At 36.9% G+C, this 8963-nt stretch overlaps 1 long non-coding RNA gene across 1 annotated transcript in view; it reads right to left on the bottom strand.

Moving 5' to 3' along the window:
* The window catches only part of LOC107572653 (uncharacterized), an 18424-nt gene extending 14631 nt beyond the window's left edge, over positions 1-3793 (bottom strand). The window contains exons 1-2 of the long non-coding RNA XR_001607380.1: positions 3712-3793; positions 3669-3670 (exon numbers count right to left, since the gene is read on the bottom strand). This is a non-coding gene — a long non-coding RNA (uncharacterized lncRNA). The remainder of the gene's footprint in view (positions 1-3668; positions 3671-3711) is intronic.
* Positions 3794-8963: the final 5170 nt, after the last annotated feature.

Below are 8963 nucleotides of genomic sequence, written 5' to 3'. Positions count from 1 at the left end.
ATGTAGTTTGGGGTAACAAAGGGGTTTTATAGGTTTGACTGAAATAATAATGCAATAACTGACACTTTAAATCAATGTTTCAAGAAACAACAACAAAACAATTGAACAAAAAACAGATAAAGACAAAAAAGTAGCCATTGATAATATCTAAACGATATTTAGTAGTATAGTATATAGTATCCAAATCAAAATGTAATAAAATTAATTTATGTGTGATTTATGTGTAAATTATGGGCTATACAGACATCTAGTGGCAACACAATGATATTAAAGATACTAAATTGTGCAAAATGTTTATCTTAACAGTCAATTTACAAATGATGCATTCAGATTTGTGGAACTCAATGCACTGAATCGCCACAAATTAGTGTCGTTACTATGACAACCGATTTGAATGTGACAAGCAACTGGTGTCTGAAAAGAATTCTTGAGAAGTGAGCTCAGTTGCAAAAAGAAGTAATCTTTATGCTTGAAAATAACATCACTGAGCCAAGTTTTAGCCCTTGGAGCTCACCCTGTTTGTTAGTTAAAAAGTTTGACAGCTTGTTTCGCTTTTGCACTGACTTTCCACGCGTTTACTGGTCACAAAACCAGATAGTTATTCACTGCCTCGTATGGAGCACTGTGTGGATCGTGTTGGAAATGCTGCTTTCGCCACTAAAATCGATCTGTTGAAAGGTTACTGGCAGGTGCCTCTGTCAGATCACGCAAAAGAGATCTCTGCGTTTGTAACACCGGATCACTTCCTGCATTACACTGTAGTGGCTTTTGGTTTACGAAACGCACCGGCAACTTTTCAAAGGTTAGTAAATCGTGTTATTGATGGTATGCACAACATTGAAGCATATCTGGATGACTTAGTTATTTATAGTGCGTCCTGGTTGGAACACATTAAACAACTTCATATCCTTTTCAGTCGTCTGTCTGATGCTAATCTTACAGTCAATCTAGCGAAATGCGAATTCGGACGAGCTACGTGACATATCTGGGAAAGATTGTTGGGGGTGGGCAAGTTCGGCCTGTTGAGTCTAAGGTGGAGGCTATCATTCATTTCCCTGTGCCTACAACGCACCGTGAGCTGCGTCAATTTTTGGGAATGGTTGAGTATTAACCTCTGGTTTTTGCCACGGGATGTCACTAGGATTTACACAAGCTTCAGTCTGGATCAGAACACCTGAGAAGAGATGATGCAACCCCTCAGAGGACCTCAGATGATGCCAACCCTTAAACAACATACAGAACTACCACATTTTGCTATAAGTTTGATTGCATCACATAATAATTGCTGTTAATATTATTCATCGTCTGTTTTATTACAGACGTTTTATTTTATTATGTCTTAAATTGATTTTTCCGTACTGCTGGTACGTCTGGTCAGAGGAGAACTGGCCCCGACTGAGCCTGGTTTCTCCCAAGGTTTTTTCTCCATTCTGTCACTGATGGAGTTTTGGTTCCTTGCCGCTGTCGCCTCTGGCTTGCTTAGTTGGGGACACTTCATTTCCAGCGTTATCGTTGACATAATTGCAAAGATATTATTTAAACTGAGCAGGATGTTGACATCACTGAATTCAATGATGAACTGTCTTTAACTGAAAAATGAGTGTTTACTATTGTCGTTTTGCATTATTGACACTATTTTCCTAATTAATGCTGTTCAGTTGCTTTGACACAATCTGTATTGTTAAAAGCGCTATATAAATAAAGGTGACTTGACTTGACTTGAGTATTACACGAATCTTTGTAAAAAAATAACTGTCGTTGCCTCTCCCTTAACGGATCTCCTCAGTCCCAAAGTACCATTTAAAAAAACGGAATCGTGTCAAGTGAGTTTTGAAAAGATCAAAGTGCTTCTGACTAATTTCCCTGTTCTTTCTGCTCCTGATTTTTCATCTCCATTTTTGCTTGCTGTTGACGCAAGTGAAACAGGTGCAGGAGCTGTACTTCTCCAACGAGATCAGACTGGTGTTGAGCATCTCGTTTGCTATTTTTCAAAAAAATTGTATAAACATCAACGACGTTACTCCACCATTGAGAAGGAGGCACTAGCTCTTGTCCTTGCTCTCCAACATTTTGACGTTTATGTGGGTTCTGTTTAGTATCCGTTGATTGTCTACAAAGATCATAACCCATTAGTCTTCCTAAACTTAATGAAAAACAATAATCAACATTTGATGTGTTGGAGTTTGTTTTTGCAGACGTTTGAACTAGACATTCGGCATATTCGTGGTAAAGATAATGTCGTTGCTGATGCTTTATCACGTGTCTAATAGGAATAAATTGTTTCTTCACTCTCTCTTTTTAAGAGAAAGGGAAAGGGAAAAGACAAAAAAAACAGAAAAGGGTAAGATCATTGGCATTTCTACAATTTATTCACTTAAGGGTGAGGGTATTATGTGTACCTGTGCGACATTTATCATATGAGTCTGTAGGTGGCATTGTGGGGAAATTCTTACTCTGCGAAAATCATGTGATGTCATCGGGGATTCCGGATTAAAAGGCTCCGAGACGGCAATGGCGTGCTCTATTGCTTCACTTCCCATTGTTCTCGTGGGCGTCTCTCTCATCACCTCTTTGGGGGTTACTTTTGTTTCTTTATGCTTGGGTTTAATTTGTAAGTTTGTATCTTTGATACATGATTCTTGGTCAATCTTTATTTCTTAACCAGAGGCGGGTAGTGTACTTTTGTTTGTTAGTTCACGTTTGCTTATTTAGCAAGAGTTGAGCGAGGGAAGCTGCAGTCCGGAAGACTCAACTGATTTATTTTCTTTTCGGGAGTCAGGTAAGAACTTTATTCCGAGAACAGGTGTAGGAGAACAGGTGTAGTTAGGCGTTCCACTTTCTTAGCTTTCCTACCCACGAACTGATAACCTTCCTTTGTTGTTATTCGTTAGTTTCTGTTTATAGATAATTTTGTGTGAATTGTTATGCTTTGTTTTCTGAATGTTTGAACTTAATTTTGTTGTTGAATTAAATGGAGGCGACTTGAAACTCACATCAGGTGTTGTGATTATTTTATATGTTCAGCCTGTATCCTTTATGTAATGGTGTTTAATATAACAAGCCTTAAAAAAACAGGTTATGGTCCGTAACAGTGATCTTACATGACATCTTCACTGACATACCGAGCACATGTCAAACAGCTCCATGCACGTTTCATAAACAATGTACTTGCATATGTTTTGGACAGGACTGCATGCTTGGGCTCTGAAAAAAATATACATACATATAAGCAAACCATAAAGAAGAGGGTTGTTATGATTAAAGCAAACAACAATTTAAACAATTTGCACATTGCAGAAACTTACAAAAGTCTTTTGGCTCTGTTACTGATGTGTCTCCCTCTGCAGGGTCAAACGTTACATCAGTCTTGGGCTGTAAATATTGACTCTGTTAGGGTATCTTATTTTTCCTCAAGCTCCAGGCAAAGTCTTTTTAACAGAGTTTTGAGGTGTGTTGAAGTCATTACTTGTGTAGAAGCAGGATGGGAAACTGATGGCATGCATTGTAATGAGTATTTGTTGTATTGGTGTACCTTATAAAGCGTCCTTGAGCCTGTGAAAGGTGCTATATAAATTAAACATATTATTATTATTAAATATGAAAATTAAGTGGGGTAGAACAGAGGCCATCATTGCATTTATTTGAGATTTGACTTTATTGTCCAACACGACTTCGGGGTGCAGGTCATCAGCACGGAAAAGCCTAGGTTACTTCCAGTTATTTGCAAAGAGCAGTTTATGTTATTTACACCATGACAATAACCATTCATTTAGAGCAAACAGTCTACTGAACCTTTCATGTCCTCATTGATATGTGGGAAGCGGTCCTGACATAATAATCCTCGTCACAGGCAATGTACTGCGTACTGTCTCGATCAGACTCCTGAAGTCCCTCTTCAGTGTGTCTTTCGGACAAAGCTTGGAGCACGATGGCTCCGATGCTCGTCTCACCCTTCTGGTACGTGCACACAGCACAGAGAGAACACAAGCATTGGGAAAACAGTGAGTGTGCACCTTACCTTTATCTAAAGTAGCTTAGACATGCAGGACGAAGGGGTCTGCGATGATCACAGCATCACGTTCCGTCTCATGAAGGGGATACTGATACTAACGAGCAATAAGCTCGTAATGGATGTTCGGGACATCAACACAAAAGTGGTGTATCAAGGCATTCTGATTGTTTTCATTGTAGAATGCCATTGAGGATCCATTGTAGAAAAAGAAAATTGATGTTGAAATAAAAATAGAAGATTAAGAATTAACTTGACAGAGCTCCAAACTCAAAACGTGGCAAACAGGTTGATGTCAGTTTAAATCACATAAATCCATCTGTAATAATCCAGCCTTCATGCAAAACCTTTCATTACCAGATGGCATTGATGGATCCCATTGATCTGAAGCCCATTAGGCAAAAGCAAAATACATGGAAATCATCTCTGATCAGATTCACAGATGGATGAGCATGACAAGCCAACTAAACTCATTTGGTTGATGTAAACCCTGTAGATGAATCACCATCATGTGATTTAGCAGCTTTATGGAGGCTAAATGCTCTAAATGAACCAGATAAACCCATCTGTTGTGCAGCTAACCAAGTGGATATCGTGCTGGATGTGGTTTGGTTTCACTTTCTTAATACTTGATCTAAATGAGAAGTTGTTTCTGTGAGAAATGTTAAAAGAAATGACTGTAATTCAGATGTCAAAACTATTTTAACAGTCTTCTGTCAGCCAAAAAGTTGACTGAGAAAGCCAGAGAAGAGCAGAAGCAGGAGACAAAGTGATGATGAGAGAAAAGAAACAGAGTTTATTGAGTGTTCTTATGTAAAAACCAGGGAAAATATCTGCCACTGTGATCAGAAAATGTAAACTTTAGTCAAAGTGAAAGCACTCTCTGAGCCCACTGGACTTTTTTTTGTGCTAGTTTTAAGCAAGATATTGACTTAATTTTGGTGTCATTTATCTTCTTGATAAATGGGGGGGTTCAAAATGGAACAAAGTCACACTCAAGGTGTTCCTGGTCAAAAATGACCAACCTACAGGAAATAGCTTAAAACACTCTCTCATTATGGTATATTAGCACCAAATATTGGATTCAGTCTTTTTGTCAACTTGTTTTTTTTTTTCAGATAGCACAGGTTTTGTATTTATTTTTGAAACTGATTGATCATAGGCCTAATTGATCTGATCCACAATGTTTTGATAATAAAGTTCATCTCTGTAAAAAAAAAGCTAGGAAAAAGCTAGTAAACAGTCTGTTTGTGAACATTAGTGAGTGAGAGAGTGTGTGTGTGTGTGTGTGTGTGTGCGTGTGCGTGTGAGTGAGCATGCCCATGCGCCCACGTGCCTACGCATGCATAGGTCCAATGCCTTTATGTTTGCAAGCACACATGTACATAAGTGAACATAAACATGATTAACATGCTCCTGAATGTTTTTCTTATTTTCGATCTCACTCATTCGCTTTCAGTCAATGGTCATTTTTGACAAATCAATTAGGGCTACGATCAATCCGTTTAAAAAATAAATCCACCAAAAATTGGTTGTTTGACCTTGTTTCAGCAAAGCCAGCAAGTTTTTGCCCAATACGATAATATTATAACTAGTATTTTTGGGGAAAAGAAAAGCCTCTCCACCATAGGGTTACAGATATAGCATATTTTCACCTTCTCTCTATGGCCTCCATCACTGCGGATTTTTCCAGATATCCATCTGATTACAGTGCGAATCTGACACGCTGTATTTTCCTGTTATCGCGGCAGTAGAAAGGCAGTGGAGTTGAGCAGGTGTCATCAGCTATCAGTCCTTCAGTACCGGCTCTCACACACTCCTCAGAGGCGTTCACGTTATTCGGCTGCCCAGACTCCCATTTTACAGAAGACCATGATACACTGGTGTTATCTGACCACTGCCACAGCCACATATTCTTGGACAGGCCAATCCAGGCCTGATAGTCTTGCTTTCCAATAAGTTTGTTTTCTGAGGACCTGGTTCTCTGTGTCTTCTGTAATGTTGGCCAGGTCTACATAATCTTTTCTGCAGTGCATTTGAGCGCCATACCAGTTCATTCTTGTTTCAACGTACTTAAACCTGTCCTCAAGTTTGTCCTTGCTTGTAAAGAGTCAGTTTTGTGGTCAGGACATAGATACATACTTGATCATTTGAAGCACAATACCAAATTAAATATAAGAGTGTATACGTTACTAATAGAGCTTGTATTTCAAACTTGACATTATGTAAATATTGTTGACCGAAAACAAGATAATTTTTCTTACCCCACTGGCAGATATTCTTGTGAGAAAAATATATATATATATTTTTTTTTTTCAGAAAACTGGAATTGATATCTTAAGTCATTTTAAATGTGTCTTGATTTAACAATGTTTAGATATTTATACTGGAAAACATTGAGCATTTTTTGGAGTGTGTACAAGGTGCGTGAGTGTGAATTTGAGAAAACTCTAGTTGAGATCCAGAATAGGTTACCAACAGTGTTATATAATTTCTTACCAGTTCGGCAAAATAAGTATTTTAGTTCAGTACAGTATGTGTCACCCCAGAGTCCATTTCTCTTTACAAATGCACAGGCCTCGTTTGTGTTAGGCAAGTCCGGCTCTTTGTAATCCCAGTTCGCATAGCTGATTGCCATGTTTTGATACAACCAATGCCAAGGGTCACTGTAGAAGCCGATCCAGGCGACAGATGTAAAGTTCACAGCATTTGCTGCCTCCTTTAGATTGGCTCTGTCTTCATCGCTCTGAACCATTGCCAGATCCATGTAAGTTTCTCTGCAGTAGGATTGCGCTTCTGCCCAGGTCTTGGGCTTTTTCATCAGGACAAATCGATACAGGTCACATGAAGCCTTTGACAGGATTCATGCTACAGGAAAATCAATAGTGTTAAGTTGAACTAAACCTCTGATCTGACATCAGTTTCTTTCACTGACACTCACCGAGCAAAACAACAAGTTGAATCTTGTTCTGTATCGTCATGTCTTCACAGGTTTGTTGACTGAAAGAAATTAGTGCCAAGAATATTACATGTTGGATAGTTTTCTGCTATTGAAAGTCCTAAGTTTTTTCTATAATCAGGTTTTTTTTTTAAACATGTTCAGGCATCATTCAAACATTGCAATGCATTTAATATGTTTTTTAATGGTCAGGTAGAAAAATCACATTGGAAAACATGATCATCAGGTTTTTGTTAACATGAAATGCATGTTTATTTCTAAATTTTAATTCAATGTCTTATATTGATAATATAAAGGAACAGTATTTAATTAAAACTGCAAGTAGAAATGCAGGAAAATAGTGCTCTCAGACCTTCAGATTAAAGTCAATCACAGCAGTCAAATTCACCTGCTTTGGACCGAATGAAGGTTGATTTTCTCGCCAGTATATTACATTGCTTATCTCAATATATTCCATTTACTTGTCTTTTACATCCTACCCAACTCTTTATACATTATGTTATGCAAAACTTTGTCTAGTACTGTACGTAAGATGCTTAGACTAATTACTGATTTCCATTCTGATTTTGCTGCAATATGAGACTCTTTATTCAAATACTGTCGCATCAGAGAGCATGAAAATAGATCACAGAAGTGTTTTTTCACAGCTACAAAACAAGTATGGCACAAATTAATGTATTTATTAACCTGTATTTAACCAAGAAAAAAACAAAAAACCTCTTGAACATACTCTTTAAGATTTAACATCTCTTTTGCATGACTATCCTGACCAACACAGGTAAAATACATATAATTATGTAAATTATAATAGTTTGTTCACATCTACTATCTGACTGAAGTGAATGAAGTTATACTTTAACCACAGTTCTATCATGGTAATTTACATGACAGTGTTAATGTGTTTGGTCTTGGCAGAATAGATCTGCTGCTGCTGCGGCAGAGCATGGGGCAAAAGGCCCACAGTTTTGATACAAATACTTCAGCTAAAATAAGTTTTTTTTTATCATGTGTAAGTCAATACGTGTTCAAAACAATCACTTTAGCAAAGTTTGAACTATTTTCTGCTTAATTTGAAAAATAAAATAATAAATTTTTGTTCAATAAATATACTGTCATTAAAATATGTTAATATAAAAAATATGTTTTAAAATACAGAAACGAAATCATTTTAAAGATTCGGAAAACATTGAAGGAGAGATCCCATAATAATTTAATATAGATTTACAGTAGTAACAACAAATTATATTTTATTATATTATATTATTAATATCATGTTTTTAAATATGATGGTTTCATTCAAAACATGGTGATTATCTCTATTATGAACACCCAACATAATATATGATATTTGCCATCTGAATCTAACCATGTCGTCAACAAATGTCAAGTCAGCCATCTATTAATTATCATGTTAATTACTGTGCTTTGAGCCCCAACAGCAGGTGCGCTTTTTACCCCAAATACCATACTTTTAAATATTCTTTCATTATTTAAAAACTGTTGCTTTATTTTAAAATTTGTCTCAAAATGTATATGCATTAATTTTAGCGATTCTCATTTGCTACTTAAATCTACAACATAAAAAAAAACATAAATTATTAGATCAAGTAAGCACAAAATCAATACTGCACTGCTGCCCGCAATCACATCAAGGATCAGCCAAATATGCACGTGCATCTTGAAAAGTGAATGTTTTGCAAAGTGCTACACCACGTTTTTGTGCCATCTAGTGGTTTACAGGAAAATAACATCAAAGGCGCCTTTTACCCCGGGGCGCCTTTAGCCCCGTTGAACCCTACTTCTGTGTCAAACCTAAGCTGTAGCTACGCCCTGTGCTGTTACTTACTACTGTTACTACTTTAATGTTACACCTGCTTATTAAAAATAAAACAAAGCAAAGAAAAACTGTCTTATAATTTATTATACAATATTACGTTATACATCACTTAGTTGTCCGCAACAAACAATGTTGTTCTACTATGGTACAAGTCCTTG

The sequence above is a fragment of the Sinocyclocheilus grahami genome, unplaced genomic scaffold (genome assembly GCF_001515645.1).
Source record: "Sinocyclocheilus grahami isolate Dianchi unplaced genomic scaffold, SAMN03320097.WGS_v1.1 scaffold1787.1, whole genome shotgun sequence".
Lineage (NCBI taxonomy): Eukaryota > Metazoa > Chordata > Actinopteri > Cypriniformes > Cyprinidae > Sinocyclocheilus > Sinocyclocheilus grahami.
Note: the sequence above shows the minus strand (reverse complement) of the source record. Positions and strands in the feature narration are given on the sequence as shown.